Source organism: Pteropus medius, unplaced genomic scaffold (genome assembly GCF_902729225.1).
Source record: "Pteropus medius unplaced genomic scaffold, Ma_sr-lr_union100, whole genome shotgun sequence".
Taxonomy (NCBI): domain Eukaryota; kingdom Metazoa; phylum Chordata; class Mammalia; order Chiroptera; family Pteropodidae; genus Pteropus; species Pteropus medius.
This window is the reverse complement of record NW_024349803.1, coordinates 21618466-21636147: the sequence shown is the minus strand read 5'-3', so window position 1 is coordinate 21636147 and position 17682 is coordinate 21618466. Positions and strand designations below refer to the sequence as shown.

Sequence of the window (17682 nt, the reverse complement as noted above, 5' to 3'; positions counted from 1 at the left end):
CAAAAAGAGCACCCTGCAGGCCCCCTTCCTTGATACTGACCGGAGCATAGCTTTGCCTTCTATTAGACTCAATTCACTGACACTACTTCCTTGATGTTCATTCTTCAGCAAGTATTGCCAAGAAAGTTATCTATTTATCAATCAGAACCACATTTGAGATTGTTAGCAATAGTGTTTCTAAGCCATGGCAGTTGAAAAGGTAGAAGTTATCTATTAAACTTTCAATATACTCCTTGTAGAGCTTGTGGAAGAGATGGGAAAAGTTTTAAGTAATAAAAAAGGCATAAATCATGAAAGAATCCTATTAATAGAGATCTTAAAAATCTCAGTATCATATTTGTATCAAATTGAATCTATATAAATTATGCAATCCATTTATTAGCAATGCATCAACTGCATAAATTTTCTTAGAAAAACTCTTATTTAGTAATACTGCATGTGGATAACCAAGTTACCAGCTATTTATTAGGTTAAATATAAAATTGTCATTTTATAAGTCCAAAATGGGATTAAATATCAGTAATTTTACATTATTTAACAGATTCAAAGTAGGTGCTCTCCTAGAAATGCTGACAACAAAGGCAACGATTAATTCCCCAGATCTTTACCGAGGAGCCACAATGTGCCATGCACCATTTTAGATGCTGGGGTTACAGCAATGCATAAAACAGGTTTTAAAAATCTCTTCTCTCATGAAGCTTTCATTATAAGGGAAGAGAAACTATTTTAAATAAGAATATATAGTATCTTAGAAATGATTAATCATCTCTCGGGCTCTTATTGGTTCCAAATTCAGTTTTCATAAACATGGGTGGAATTACCTTTTCTAGTATAATCACGGCAAGAGGAGCCTTAATTGTTTTAGTTATCTATTTATTGCTACATATAACAAAACACCGTACAACTTAGAGATCGGAAACTACAAAGCTGACTTCACAGTTTTATGGGTCAGGAATCTAGAAGTGACTCATTTGGCTCCAGGTCTCTTTTGAGTGTGCATGCAACGTGTTGGCCAGGGCTCCAGGCATCTAAAGACCTGACTGAAGTAAATCTGCTTCCGAATCACTCACGTGGGCCTCTCCATAGTCCACCTTGACATACAGCAGCCAGCTTCCCCAAAGTGTGAGCAATCCAAGAGACAGAGACACGGAAAGATAGAAAGAGAGAGACAGACAGAACCCAAGATGGAAATTCCAGTCTTTTTAAAATCTAATCTAGAAGTGAACTCTCATATCCTTTCTGCTGTATTCTATTCATCAGAAGCAAGTCCTAACGTCCAGCCCACAGTCAAGTGGAGGGGACAGCACAAGGGTGGGACTACCAGGAGACAAGGCAACGATCACGGGGGAATACTTTCGAGGCTGCCTACCACACCCACCTCTGCCAGCTATTTAAATGTTTCAGATTTCTTGACCCTTAGGAAGGTAGGCTGTTTATACCTAAAACACATTAATTCTTGGTAATACCCTAGTAGTATGGTCAATAACTAAGAGGTTGAGGAAGACATACCACACATAAATCCTTAGAGTGAATGCATGCCTTTCATTTGCAGCGTTGGGAACTGTTCTGTTAAACGCTTAATTGTATTTATAAAACTGTCTCTCGATATTTTAAGATTTCATCGATACAGAAATATATGGGGAAATGTGAGATACAGTGATTCTAGATTTTCACTTGTTAACAGACCTTGCCTCCTATGCATTGCAGTATGGCCCTCTACCCGTTCCCAGCGAACCTGCAAACTACAGAATATAATAATATATTGCTCAGGTGGGACAACTGTTCTCTGCTAAAAGATGACTAGCAACTCAAGAAATGTAAAAAGCCACTAAGACCTATTTGAGGTTTTCTTCTCATCATCGTTTGCTCTTACTATTTTTTTAAATGAATCAACAGAAAAACTTACCACACTGAAAAGGAGAGAACTGTGTGCAGAGACTCTGGCTGTGTGAAACATTTTACGTTGGGAACAAATACAAGTTTGCTTCATTATGTTTCTAGGCCGTATGCCCTGTATCTCAGGAGCAAGCCCTCTATTATATTTGATGAGTCATATCATACTGGATAGATTTAATAATGCTTTTCAGAATGAATAAAAACAATCACTTTTTCTAATAATCACATACATTAACAGTCCATTTATTTCTTCTCAAATACTATGTGGCTGGAAAGGTCAAATATAGCTTTAAAAAACTGCCATACCAAGTAGAAATGGAATTTGTCTAACGTCATTAAGTGACCTTATGAACAGGAACTGTAGGCTTTTTTCCCCTTATGCCAGTATTCTTCAACTGACTTCAAAAAAGAATGTCATCAGATACACTAAAAAGGAGGACATTTCTTTCTCCCCATCCCAATTGTGCCCATAGAATCACTGACCAACAGCTGTTACTTCATATCCATAGCCTTATGTGATCCTTCACCATGCCCCCTATCTAGCCAAAAATAACTACAAGAGAATAAGACCACTGGGACATTTTGGCTTTAAATCATTCCCTACACTCCATTTTATAATAACTCCGCTGTTATATCAACTTAATTCGGCCACTTCGTAACACCTTTTCTGTGTTTAGGCATACAGGGGATACGAATGGGAGTCAGAGCAGTCCTAGTCCTCAAGAAGAAACTTTCAGAGCAGTCCTAGTCCTCAAGAAGAAACTTTCTATTTGACCGGGACAAGAGATGTATAAAAATAAGGAAGTAGGAGGGGTGATGAAGCTGAGTGCAAAGAACAGTCTTTTTAACAAACTCGATTTGTTAAATTTTAAGACTTAACAAATGGCTTTGAAAAAAACTGTGCATTCAAATGCAAAAAAAGAAACACTAAACATTGTATTTTATATAAAAATTCAAAAATCACAGTTTAACCATGCTAATAAAACAGCAACTTCAGTGACCACACATGACAAGGAACACAATCTAAAAATAGTTTAGAAAAGAGACTTTAATATTTTTTACCTGAACTACTAGAACTGAATTGCCATTTATAAAGATGGGGAAGGCCAAGACGGGGGACAGGGTGTAAGAGTCTATATTGCACACGTTGAGTTTGAGATTCATATTGAACATCCAAGTGAAGATGTTGGGTAGTGGATATCTGAGTCTGGAGCACTGGGAAAAGGTCTGGCTAGAAATATAAATGTGAGTCATCAGTATAAAGATGGTATTTAAAGCCACAAAGTTGGACAAAAACAAGGATGTGAGAAGCTTGAGGGTTGAGCCTAGGGTGCTTCAAGTTTCAGAAGTCAGAGGGTATCTGCCTATTGCACAATACATAATCCAATTTCTATTAGAAGAGGATATGGGCCTTCCACTAGACTTCTGTCCATATATGTGCATCACTCTATGAGTATCTCTTTTCCTAACATTATATTAAAATATAACTGACAATTTTCTTTACATATACTGCTCTACAACTTGCTTGTTTTTATTTAGTGTATACTAACTTTTAAGTTCAATACAAATACATTCATTTTTAACAGATATTATGTGTTTATGCTAAACATAACGAATATTTCTCAAGAAAATGAATTAACGTATGTATACACGTAGAGTACACTGTTAGGCACTGGATTATACAGAGATAAACGAAACAAGTGCTTATCTCCATGGAAGAGATAAGCAGGGGAAAAGAGCTAAATTATAAACAACGAAAGTAACTGAAGGTAACCTACATGGTGATCTGATAACAAATAACCAGGGGACCTACTTCTGTCAGACTGCTAGGGAAAGCCTCTCAGATGAAGCAACATTTAAGTAGAGACCAAAAGGTGAGAAGGAGTCAGAAAGTGAAGAGCCAGGGGCTGAACATTTCTGGTAGAAGCATCAGCAAGAGCAAAGAGTCCAGGTAGAAACAGCTCAGTGCCTTGGCAAATGGGCTAGCAGAACAGAGATGCAGGCAAGGATCATGGTCGGGATGGCATTTGTTCTAAATGCAACAGGAACCAATGAAAGGCTGACCACTGAAGGGACATTATGATCCCACATGCGTTTTAAAGAGGTCATGGTTCCTGTTGTGCAGAGAGAAGAACAAAGGGAAAAGAAAATAAAAATGCCACGCACATCCCGTTTCCTTCTTTCTTCTCTTTATCTAGGCCAGTCTTATATAGTTTTTCCCCTAAGAATCAAATCAGTAAGAAGAGATGGAGAGGAATTGAGGGACTCAAGCTATATTTGATGATAGAAATAATGGGGCTAATTAAAAGGTTATATATGTAGAGAATAAAGAAGAAAAATTACAGATCATTTTAAAGGGACTGGAAGAAAAAGTTTCTTAGAGGGCATTAAGATTTTTTTCTTTTTAACTTTATCAAATAATACAATGTAATGAAGACTTTTTGGTTGTTCCTGTCCTCTACAATTACCAACGATGGTACACACTCTTATACTGATATCTTAGTGACCTAGGATTGGCACATCTATGCCATAAAGTCTTAAAAGTGGAACCGCTTTGTAGAAGGGTAGGCACATTTAACAGATTGATAGAGATTGCCAAATTGCACTCCAAAATGGTTACAGCTACATCAAGATCAAACACTAGGTATTATCACTCGTTTTAGTTTTATCAATCTGGTAAATAAACATCCTGTCTCCTCTTAATTTGTATTTATTTTTATGTATAGTTGAACATGTTTCCATATGTTTATATGTTTATACTTAAGTATAATATATAGCCCCAGACTTCCAAGTAGTCTCTCACTTTGAGAAAGGAAAGGTTACACAGAAGTGATTAAAAAGCAATAAAAAAAAATTACCTGCTCCCTAATGAGTCGTAAAGGCAGTGAATGCTGCAGGTCTTGAAAGTTGGATATGAATGAGGCCAATTCAGGAAGGATGGTCAGGGAGAGAAAGTAGAGAACATTTAAAAGATAGAAAGATTGCGAGAAGGTAGGAGCATAATAGGAAGGAAGTGTTCTGACCTAGAGAAACTGGGCAGAGTCTCACTGTCAGGCATTGCCTTGTCAGAACCAACTTGGTGCAGCAGTTAGCCCTTTATTCTGTTAAGTACTGCTGAGCCTCCTGTTTGCAAGACAGTGTGCAGGCTGTTGAGACCATATGCAGTGTCCATTAACAGCAGTAGTTAGTTTTGGGTATTGATGTCAATATACATATCTTTATAAGGAATTTATTTTAATACTATTGCTAAAGTTACCAAAAATGTGAAGGGCAACCAAAATTTCGCACATATAGCTCACGGAAGGCAGTTGTATATAAGTCAGGACTGAGAAGTGGGTGTGTGAAGATATCAAGCCTGAAATTTAATTTAAACATTGCCGACTACACAAGAGTAGTCATCCCAAGTATGAATAGTTAAAAAAGGGTTTTAGCACGGCTTTTAGTACCTCCTTCACTTGGAGGTAAAATTTCTGCTTTCTTCCATCCTCAAGAGAGCCCTGTGTTTTCTGGCCTTTGGTGATGGTACCATTTTGCCTTTTATTCTCTGAGAGTGAGTGGACTCCAGGAGATACTGGGCTGGTTATCCAGTAGACCAGGAGCTCACCCCTTATATCTCAGGCAGCTAACTGGCAATGTGGCCTGGAAGAGGTGGACTCTGGCTGGCGTCTGCGTTGCCCAGGGACCTTCAGCCAGTTTTGCCACGCTCACGTTCGTACACAGACTCACAAATGTTGATGCCCACACTGTCAGCTTGCTTCATGTTTCCCCATTTTGTTATTGTCGCAGTTTAGAAATGCGAGTGTGATTTAGCTTTTTATTTTGCATTATAGCGGTCCTTTTTTTTTTTTCTTTAAACAAACACAGCTCCATGTTTAAAGAAGGATTGTATAGCAGAATGATTTTAAAGTTCCTGGAAAAATTTTGGCCAGAACTAAAAGCAGTGCTAACGAACAGCTGTTGATGGTATTCTACCCTCCAACGGCAAGGTGCTTATGCAAGAATTTCATTACAAAGGCAGTCTGCCTTTACGACTCTTTAGGGAGCAGGTAACTTTATTGCTCTTGTGTCACTTCTCCTGTGTAACCTGTCCTTCCTCCGAGTGCACGACTACTTGGAAGTCTGGGACCATGTTTTATACTTAAGTGCATTCCCCATCCTCCATCCTATCCCTTCCCCGCAACTGCAAAACACAGACATCAAGGGAGGAGACTCTATAAATAACAGCTGATCACAAATCCGTTCTTGCCACAGACCTAACAGTCGCTTTGCAGCCAGAGGCCCAGTCACCCTCTTTGCTTCACAGAGTCCTAACGATCACGCCCTCCACGCCCCCAACCAGATTCCAGGCCCCAGCTCCTGAGTAACTTGGCCTCTGCCTTTGCAGCGCACAGTAAACCGAACGAAGCTATGGAAATGATGAACAGCACCCGGTGCGCCAGTGACATTTCAGAGCCTTACTGGTGAGGCCTGTGCCTCTTCATTAAATATTAAGTAAGCTTTGTAAGTGGCACTGATTAAACTGCTAGAAAAATTCCATACCTGAATCTGTTTAAAGAGACAAACACTAATAGCAGTCACTCCTCTGCCAGACCGTGATAACTTAGGTTCTTTATTTCACAAGTCAGAAGTCACTTAAGTCAGATGACTTTTCCAAATGAATTTAATCACGTGAAGGAACACATTTCTCCTACTGAAAATATTTTTTTAAAGTGACAATCACAGTTGTGCACATCAACAGAGAATGCTATATTAAAAATGCTAAAGACAATCCAAACCCTTTTTGCTGTTTCAGGAATATAGTTATTTATCTCCTATGGAATGCCTGATTTTTTACAACATAACTAAGACACTATCATAATTCAATTTAAGAAAATCATGATATATGTATGTTTGATAAAATGTCAATTTTTTGTTGTGTTCTCATCCTCCTTTTTATGCTGCACAGTAACAGGTAACATTCACTGATCTCTTAGAGTGCGCCAGACACTGGACTAAGTGCTCCTTCCACATGTTATCTGAGCCCTCACACCAGGCCTAGGAGGCCACACTTTCTCTGTGGGTGACTGTGGGCCCTTCCATGGCTCTAACCATCACTGACTGACGACTGCATAACCTGGTTCTCCAATTCCATTCTCCCTCTGGAAATACACACCCACATTTCCAACTGTTTATGGACATCTCTGGATGTCCAAAAATAAACTCATCTTCCACTTCCCCACTTTATTCCTCATCTTCAAACATATACACACTTGTTCCTCAGTCGGCTCCCTTATGTTTTAAAGCTTAGCTAAAGCGACTACTGTCCACTGGACTTCTCAGGCGAGGGCTAGAGCAGGTTTGAAATCTTACCTCAATCACTCAATAGCTGTGTGACATGGGCAAAGTATTGAATTTCTCCCCTTCGGAGTTTCCTTTACTGAAAAACTAAGGTTATTAAAAATACCTATCTCACAGGGTGATTGTGAGGAATAAGAGAGAATATACTAAAGTGCGTATAACATTTTCTAATACATAATAACTGCTTAATAAATTCACATGTAAAATATTTTATTGAAATTTTTTTGATTTTCCTTTTCCCTTCACAACCACATAGAGGAAGTTGCTGCATCTCACTAATTCTATTTCTCAAACTTTTCTTGTGTGCACCCTCTGCACCCTCTGCCACTCCCCTGGCTCAGGCTCGCACTATTTCTCTTCTTCTCAGGTCCCCCAGCCTTGCCACTCCACGCCACTCTATCGTTAACGCTACAAAAGAAGATATAATTATAGCCTTTCACTGATTAAAAAATTTTGTGGCTCCCCACAGCCTTAAGAAATACAAAGCAACTTCATAACGTGGTACCAATAGCCAGTTCTAGTCATGTATTATACAGACCTATCACCAAGACTCCGTGGCTGGGGCAGCACAGGTTAGATCCTGAAAGGCCCGGTCAACAATGATAAGGATTTGGTTGTTTATTCTAAGTTATGGGAAGCCATTAAAGGAGTTTAGGTCGCACAATGGCATGATCAAATTCAATGTTTAAAAAGCTATTTTGAAAAAAAAAAAGCAATTTTGGCTATAGTGTGAAGAACAGAATATAGAAGCCTAAAAATGGAAGTATAGGTTCTACTGCAGTTGTACTGGTGAGACACAATGGATTAGGATGGAAGCAACAGAGGCGAAGAGATGAAAAAAACATTTAGTAGTAAAAAATACAGAGAATGAGATGATGAGTTCATATGGACTTCTCATGTGCACAAATAAGATGGAAAGACCAAGCCGGAAGAACAGAGGAGGCTGGGAGTCTTGCTTAGAAAGTGCCAGGCTCGAGGCGCCTTGAGACAATCTAAGAGAGATAAGTAGGAAAATTTTCATTTCCAGTTATTTCAGGCTGAGTTATTTAAATATTCTTGCTGAAAATATCTAAAATTACTGCATACTATATTTCAAAAACCCAGTTTCTTTAAAATATCAAAGAGCCAACAATATGGTAAGAAATTATTAAGCCAAATTTTGAAAGCAAGCAAAAAACCCAGAGAAAGAAACTAAGCAACCTACAGTGCTTTTTTCCTAAGGCAAAACTACAGCTCCGACAGCCTCTTTGGGTGGGCTACGGGGACAGACAGGAGCGCTCTCCCAAGTGAAAAGTCTAATATGAAGTACTCCCACATTGAACTAGGACCTCCAAGGGCTACACTCTGGATATAGGGCAACTAGAAGTAAATCACATTAGCCCCACAAGACTGAGGAGATGGTCTACCGCCAAAGAGGGAGGGAGTAGGAAGCCTTTTCTCTAAAGGTTGTAACTACTACTGCAGTACTTTTTTGTGAATTTGATGCTCAATGTGCATCACTAGTGTGGTCTAGGAAACCTCAATTTCAGTTTTGTTGAAAGTAGTTTCAGACCATCACCCCTATATGTGGCAAAGTAAAGGAAAATTCTCACTAGAGCAGCGGTCCCCAACCTTTTTGGCACCAGAGACCAATGCTCCTATGAGAATCTAATGCCTGATGATCTGAGGTGGAGTTGAGGTGGTGATGCCAGCGCTGGGGAGCAGCTGCGAATACAGATGAAGCTTCGCTCTCTGACCTGCTGCTCACCTCCTGCTGTGTGGCCCGGTTCCTAACAGGCCACAGACCAGCAGGTTGGGGTGCCCTGCTCTGGAGGAAGGCTCTTTTATCCTAGGCCTCGAAACATTTCCACAAAAAAAAAAATTTCAAATAATGAGCAATATATCCAGATACCCAAGCATCTGAGGTACCAGTAGAACACCAAACATCAGAAACAGACTTCAAAGACTTGAGTTACTGGAATTATCAGACAGATTATAAAACATCTATCTTATTATCTTAGAGGTGGCAAGTAGGCGGTTGTATATGAGTCTGAATGTCAGGGAAGAAGTCAAGGCCAGATACGTATCTGGTAGACACTGACAAAAAAACAGACACTGAAGCTGTGGGTATGACTTAGGAAGAGGATGAGAAGAAAAGGGGTATAGGGCTGAACCTGAAGACTCCAACATTTAAAGCCACTTAAGTTCCTAGAACTACTTGGGATCCAGAACCTACCCCAAAGTCTCAACCTTTTTGAGACCTGAGAATTTTAGATTTTACTGGGTTCCTGTGTAATAACCTTTCATTACTTAAAATAATAACTGAAATTACTTTTAAAAATTACCCTAATTAATGTAATTAACAGCACTTTGCAAATCGGTACTCTTTAAACTATGGATTGTATTCCATTAGGAAGTCATAGAATCTATTTAGAGGGTTGGAATCAGCAACTATTTTAAAATGCCAAGACATAATAGAGTGCATTATATGGAGTACTGTTTTATCACACAATACTTATTTCAGTATATCTATGGATATGTCTGCATATATATATACATTTATACATACACATATACATTTATATATATGGACTGGGCTGCAATGTAAAATGTATTTCTTACTATGAATTGCATGCAAAAAAAAATTTAAGTCACTCTTGTAAACCATAAAGTATTAGCGATCAAAGATGACCTTGAACAGGTTGTCTAACCTTTTTGTGCCTCAGTATCCTCCTCCATAAAATACAATAAGTCTCACAAACTGTTGTAATGATTAAATTAGATCAGATAATATATGGTAATTTTAAAATATAGCTACCAACTACCTTTATTATTAAACTTAAATAGAAAAGATCAAGGGTGATACATTTCTAGGATATGTTCTTTATTTTTATGAATAAATTTCTAAATATTAATCAATATAAAAAGAAATACTTGTTAGATTCAATATATGTGTATTCAACAGCATAAAAATCAATATTGCGTTAAAGAGGCTGTAAAGAATCAAAATAATTAAGGATGCACACATCCCTTATCATGTGATCCTTATATGAGGTAATCACAAAGATAAGAAGCACTCTCTGTTAAAACATTAAATGACTGAAAAAGATGAAACACCGGGACATACAGAATAGACTGGAGCTTGGAGAATGTTGCCTAGAGAATGGACAGAGTTAGTATGTGGTTGCTAGGCAATGAGTTTCCAGGCTCCAGCAACTTATGATTGCAGCAGTGTGCCGCTACTATAAACGACACTTTTCCCACAAAGCAAAGCACTGTGCCTGAACAACTTTAGAATCCTTTTGTAACACCCTTTCTTGTACAATATCGGCCTGAGCTTAGACTGATGACATACAAAGTTCTACATAAATGTAATTTCACCTGCCCCTCTAATATTTTAATGTCACTTTTAAAATATAAAACATGCGAGATGTAAGACATAAAGAACAGAAAAGATGAAATACTATTATTTGCGACAACACAGATGGATCTCGAGATCATCATGCTAAGCGAAGTCAGTCAGAAAAAGTTGACAACTATATGATTTCACTTATATGTGGGATAAGAAACTGAAAGCAACAAATGAACCAGATGAAAACTCATGGACACACAACAGTTTAGCGGTTACCAGAGGGAAAGGGCAGGGGAGGCAGATGAGAGTAAAGGGGGTCAGATATATGCTGACAGATGGAATTTAACTTTGGGTGGTGAACACAGTGCAATATACGTATGATGTACACTGAACTGTACACTTAACACCTATGTAATTTTATTAAACAATGTCACCCCAATAAATTTAATTTAAAAAAGAATAGATTTAGTACAATGTCAAGAAAGAAAATCCAAAATAATGATTATTTGAAACATTCAAAAAGGCAATAGAAGCTGTAATAGGTTTAGTGTAAAATCTCAAGATATTTTAGTAAGAATGGGAGCCAGCCTAACATAGACTGTACTAAAATCAGGTCATTGTGTAACTCGGTAGGGAGAGAGTGAGGTATATGTGTGAATCTGTCACAGTTGCATATTAGACATGGCATTAATAGTAGCCAAACTCATCTTCACAACTGCATATGGAATTTGTCATTCCTACAGATATATATCACAGACAAACTCAGACAAACATGATTAAAAGAGTTTATAAGGAGAAATGAATAAACATCACATATTTGGGTTTTATTTTAATTATAATTCCATACTTACATAATTTTTAATAAAGATTTTTTAAATAACAGTTTTAGGTTCACAGCAAAATTAAGAGGAAGGTGCAGAGATTTCCCATGCACTCCCTACCCCCAGAGATGCATAGACTCCTCCATTATCGAATCCCTCACCAGAGCGGTATATGTTACAACTGATGGACCTGCATTTACATATTATCATCATCTAAATCGATAGTTTACATCAGGGTTCACTCTTGATGTTGTACATTCTATGGGTCTGAACTTATGTGTAATGCCACGTAATCACCATTATTACAGTATCACAGAGTGGTTTCCCTGCTCTAAAATCCTGTGCTCTGCCTGTTAATCCCTCCCACCCCCACTACCCCTGACAACCACTGATCTCTTTACTGTCTCTATAGTTTTGCCTTTTCCAGGTTGTCGTATAGTTAAAATCACTCAGTATATATAGCCTTTTCAGGTTGGCTTCTTCCATTTATGCACTTAAAGTTTTTCATGTTTTTTTCATGGCTCAATAGCTCATTTCTTTTTAGCACAGAATAATATTCCAATGTCTAGATGTACCAGAGTTCATTAATCCTTCACCGATTGAAGAACATATTGGTTGTTTCCAAGTTGTGACAATTATGAATAAAGCTGCTATAAGCATCCCTGTGCAGGTTGTTGTGTGGACATAGTTTTCAACTTGCATAGTTTTTTTCTTTATCAGTTTATCCATCTATCTCTTCCACTACTTTTTAAATCCTCTAGAGTAAAGATTGTAGGCCCTTTATCATTTTATTCCCCAGTCCTAACAAGGAGGGTCTGGGCACATGGTAGGTTCTCAATAAATACTGGGTGAACACAACAGAGACAACACTACTCAAGGTAAGTATGTCACTGGGAAGCAGTAATTCAAGAGTTCAGACTCCAAACATCTGGGGACTGGGGAGTGACAACATGTAGAGTAGATAGATATTTAATAAAGGTAAGCACAAGATGGACTGCACAGGGAACAAAAACATGCTACAATGGCGCAGGACAAAAAAAGTTATTAGAAAAATCTTAGCAAAAATAAAAATAAAAATACTGAAGAAGGGCCATGCGGCTATGTTATGGGAACAATACAATCCTGGTGTTTTAAAATGAATTTAGAATATTCTGTTTCAGTGGCTCTGAAAATTATTCATACTTGGAAAAACTGCTGACCTTTGGTATGACAGAGGTCTCTGAATTCAATAACCTTTACAAATTTATTGGGGTGACATTGGTTAATAAAATTATACAGGTTTCAAGCATATAATTCAATAATACATCATCGGTAGATTGCATTGTATGTTTACCACCCAAAGTCGGATCTCCTTCTGTCAGCATATATTTGACCCCCTTTACCCTCATCTACGCCACTCCCCGCTCGTAAGCACTAAACTTTGTGTGTCTATGAGTGTTTATCAATAGCCTCTTTTAATCATTTCTATATGTTCTAAAGACCCAGCACAATGCCTGGCACATCACAGTAGGTGCTTAATAAATACTTGTTGAACTGCTATAGATAAAGCTGTCATTTTAAATGAGTATAACAATGTATACCAGTATCAAAGCCCATGACTATGATAAAGCTGTACAATCAGAACTAAGTAAAGATCTCTCTGATATCCCTGTTAAAAATCACCAGATCTTTCATCTATTAAACAGAAAACAAAATATTAATATTTAATATTAGTGAGGTTGTGGGGAAAAAATAAGATTCATCTGCTATATTAGCAAGACTATAAATAGAAAAATATTGTTGAAAAAAAATTCCTCAACAAATTACTTAAAAGGACAATTGGAGATAAAATTGAAAACTAGTATACGAAGATGTTTGCTAAGGGCTTTTAAGAGTAATTAAAAGTTAAGAGTATATGTCTACTACAGTAAAAATTAATATACATCCATATGATGACATATGACTGTTCAGTTTAAAATTATTAGTGATTAAAAAACAAAATTCACATTTAAGATTTTAAAAATAACAAGGCTTGGAAATATTCTGACAACTTAGGAGTACAAAAGTGAAAAAGAAAAAGTCTCATAAAAAATATACAATGCAATTCTCTTTACATCCATATTTAAGACCTGTACATTTATGTGTACATATATGTACATACTGCATATGTGTGTATGTTATGTGTAGAGAGACAGATAGATGGATACTTAGCTAGTTAAGTTATTTTGTCTGACACTCAGTGGACTCCTTCAATGTGAAGTTTTATAGCACAGGAATTCTTTTTTCTATTATTTCTAGCAATCTATTTCACTTTTGTTTCCTACTAAACAGAAACTGGCTCCCCGACGTGTCTCCCGTATTTTCTAACAATTCTCTTATAATTTCCATCCATATTTGTGTTTTATGTTGCAAGTGATTTCCTTTTGGAAAGATTTTCATTATAAATTTAATTACTTTACTAGCTATAGAATATTCAGATTATCTGTTTTGTCTTAGGTGAGTTTTGGCAATTTGTGGTTTTCAAGGATTTGTTCTATTCATCTAAATTGTCATTTATGTGTATAAAGTTGTTTATAGTATTCCCTTATTATCAAATTGATGTCTGTGGTATCTACAATGATATCTCTTTATTCCTAATATATTGGTAATTACAGTAAGACTTCGAATAATGTTTTGTTCAACATCGTTTCATTATAACATTGCTGAGATGCCATAGGAATTTAATTCTTTATATCAATTACTCTAAGGTAAAATTGGTTCCATCATAAATATATCTTTCCTCTTACAGCTGCAGAACCTATCAACGTCATTAAGTGAGGACGTACTATACTACTTTCTCTGTCAGTCTTGCCAGAGGTTTATCAATTTTATTAGTATTTTCAAAAAATGGCTTTTCGTTCGATTGATTTTTCTCTATTGATTTTCTAATTAAGTTCTGCTCTTTTTTCATTATGCTTGCTCATCTTTTTCTTTTAGATTCTTGAAACAAAAGCTGAAATTTTTATTTCACATCCTGATGTTTTCCTATTATACACACTTAATGCTATAAATGTCCCTCTCAACACAGCTTTAGCTACATCCCACAAATTTTAATGTTATATTTTCATTTACATTCATTTCAAAATATTTTTATTTCTCTTGAGACTTACTCTTTGATCCATGGATTATTCAGCGTGCTGTTTAATTTCTAAGTGCTTCAATATTTTCCTGTTGTCTATGTTACTGATTTCTAGTTTGTTTCCCTTATGATCAGAATGTCCTCTGACATAAATTATTACAAATTTGTTAAGAGTTTTTTACAACCTAAGATATTGTCCATCTTGGGGAATGTTCTGCGTATGCTTGAAAACAATCTGTATTCTGATATTATTAGGTGGAGTGCTCTAAATATTTCAGTTAAATCCTGGTGATTGATGGGGTTGTTCAGTTCTCTATCCTTGATGACTTTTGGCTAGCGGTTATATCAATTACTGAGAGAATGGGTTATAAACCCGAAGTGTAATAGTTGATTTCTCTCATTCTTCCATTCAGTCCTTTCAGGTTTTACTTCATTTATTTTGCAGCTCTGTTTTTGGTGCATACATAAGACTGCTATGTCTTCTTGGTGAATTGACCTTTTTATCACTTTGTAATGTTCCTTTGTCCCTGGTAGTTTTCTTATTCTGACATAATTTTTTTTCTTATAGTAGTATAACATGCTTAATTTTATTTATATTTATTTAAATAATTCATAATTAATAATATTTTTAATATAGCCATTCCAGCTTTCTTTTGATCAGTGTTTGCATGGTATATATTTTTCTATCTTTTAACATCCTTGTGTCATTACATATGAAGTGAGTTTATTACAGACAGCATATAGTTAAGTCTTTTTTATCAATTCTGTGCATGTTAGGATTTAAGTCTAAAAAAACCCAGTTGCCTTTTTTATAGTTCTATAGGCTACCTGAACACTTTTAGTATTCCATTTTGATTTATTTAGAGTTATTATTATATTGCTTTGTGTAATATTTTTAATGATTGCTCTATAGATTACAATATACACATATACTTACAGTCTACTAGTATCAACATTTTACCACTTGGAAGTGAAACGCAGATATTTAATCACAATCTATGGCCCTTTCCTTATTTCAGTTTTCAAAATATAACCTCTATATACATTGAGAACCGTATCAATATTATAATTTTTGCTTTGTATCATTCAACACAATTTTAAAAACTAAAAAGAATTTATTTATCCCTTCCACTGCTTTCTTCATTCCTAATTTTCTAAGTGACCCATCAAATTGTGTCTGACGAACTTCCTTTATAGTCACTATTTAAGAACCAATCTACTGGCAACGATATTCCTTAGCTTTCTTTTGTCTGAAAATGTGTTTATTTTTCCTTCATTCCTGAAGTATATTTTTCCTGGATACACAAATCTGAAGTAACATAAATCTTTTTATCTTTCGGTAGTTGAAAAATGTTGGGCCACTTCCTTCTGTCTTCCATAGTCTCTGATAAGAAATCTGCTGTCATTCAAACTGCCATTTCCCTAATAGTACTCAGTTTCCCTTTCAAGATTTTCTTTGGCTTTAATTTTCAGTTTAACGATAATGTTTCTGAGTATGGATTCTTTAGGTTTATCCTGCTTGGAGTTCACTCACCTTCTTGAATCTGTAGGATTATGTCTTTTGCCAAATTTGAGGAGATTTAAGCCATTATTTTTTCAAAAAATTTGTACCTACATATTCTGTCTTTTTAATACAATGATGCCTCGAATGTTAGATCTTTTGTGACTGTCCCACAGGTCTCTGAGGCTATGTTCACTTTTTCAACTTACTTTCTTTCTATTATTCAGATTGGATAATTTTTATTGATCCATCTTCAAGTTTACTAGTTCTTTCCTCTGTCCTTTCCATTCTGATATTAAGCCTATACAGTACATTTTAAATTTTGGTTACTGCATTTTTCAATTCTAAAATTTTCATTCGATTCTTTGTATTCTCTACTACTTCGCTGCAGTTTTGTTTCCATTTGTTTCAAGAGTATTTGAAATAGCTCACTGGAGCAATTTTGCAAAAACCACTTTAAAATCTTTGCTGATGATTCCAACATCTACGTCGTTTCAAAGTTAGCATCTATTGACTATCTTTTCTCATTAGAGTTGAGATTGTCCTGATTTTTCATATGACAAGTAATTCTGGGCTGAATGCTGGACATTTTAAATATTACACTATGACACTCTGATTCCTATTTAAAGATTCTATTTTAGCAGGTGGTCAACCTGTTTAGATTCAGAATGCGATCCCAGGCTCACTTTTGCGGGCTGTGATTAAAATGTCAATCTAGTTTATAAAGTCTCTCCAGTGCTCTTCTGGTTTTCCCCATTTGTCTGTTACTAGATGACAGAACTCCACTCCACCTTATCTTCAGCATGTACTTCGGTGGGGAGAAGCCCTGCCTCATTGCAGCAGGGCAAGGATGGAAACAGAGTTCTGTCCATAGGATGTACTAGAGAGGGGCCCTGCCTCATTAATGATGGGAGGCACAGGGAGGGAAAGTCAGATCCTGTCCACAGGCTCAGATGGGGAGGATGTCATCTTATTACTTCAGGGGGAGTGGAAATCAAGAGTTCTAACCACGGGCTCCTTTGCTGTAAGGAAAGGACACTTCTTCCTTAGTGCAGAGGAGGAAGTCAAAAGTTTTGCCCACAGAAATCTGCAAGCTAAGGGCACCACTTTGTTAATGCTGGATAGTCGTGAAAGCCAGCGTCCCACCCATAGGCTCTGCTGGAGAGAGGTGCCGCCACGTAATTGCTGGTGGAGCAGAAGTCAGAGTCCTCCCTACAGGCTCTGCTGAGGAGGGGTATTGCTTCATTACTGGAGGGGAGGGGAAGATGTCAGAGTTCAACCCACAGGCTCCATTGGAGAGGCAAATCTTGTGACGGCAGGTCTGCGGGGAAGGGTGTGTGTGTAAGACAGAGCTCTGGCTGTGGATTCTGCTCTGTAGTGCCTGTTGGGGTGGAAAGGGAGCATGCGGCTTTTATTGTGACATTCTCCTAGAAAGCAGGCAGGATAGGTTAAAAGGGCCATCCTTTGGTTAAAGAGAATAGGCTTTTCTTGGTGCTATGTTTTGTCTGCACTCGTTAGCATTTCCAGGTTGTAAGCTTCTCTAGAACCTAGGCCAGGATATATGGGAAGCAAGAAAAAAACAACAGTCAGGGAATTCACTCAATCCTTGAATCCCAAGGTCCCTAGCCGGTTCACCTTCTTTTCCCTAATTTTCATAGTTTTCTGGTAGGTGATTTATAGGTTTTGTCTAGGGGTTTTG

General features: G+C 37.0%; 1 protein-coding gene across 1 annotated transcript in view; it reads right to left on the bottom strand.

Moving 5' to 3' along the window:
- Positions 1-17682, bottom strand: part of DOCK3 (dedicator of cytokinesis 3) — a 313424-nt gene that overhangs the window by 193045 nt on the left and 102697 nt on the right. The gene's annotated exons all lie outside the window — the stretch shown is intronic.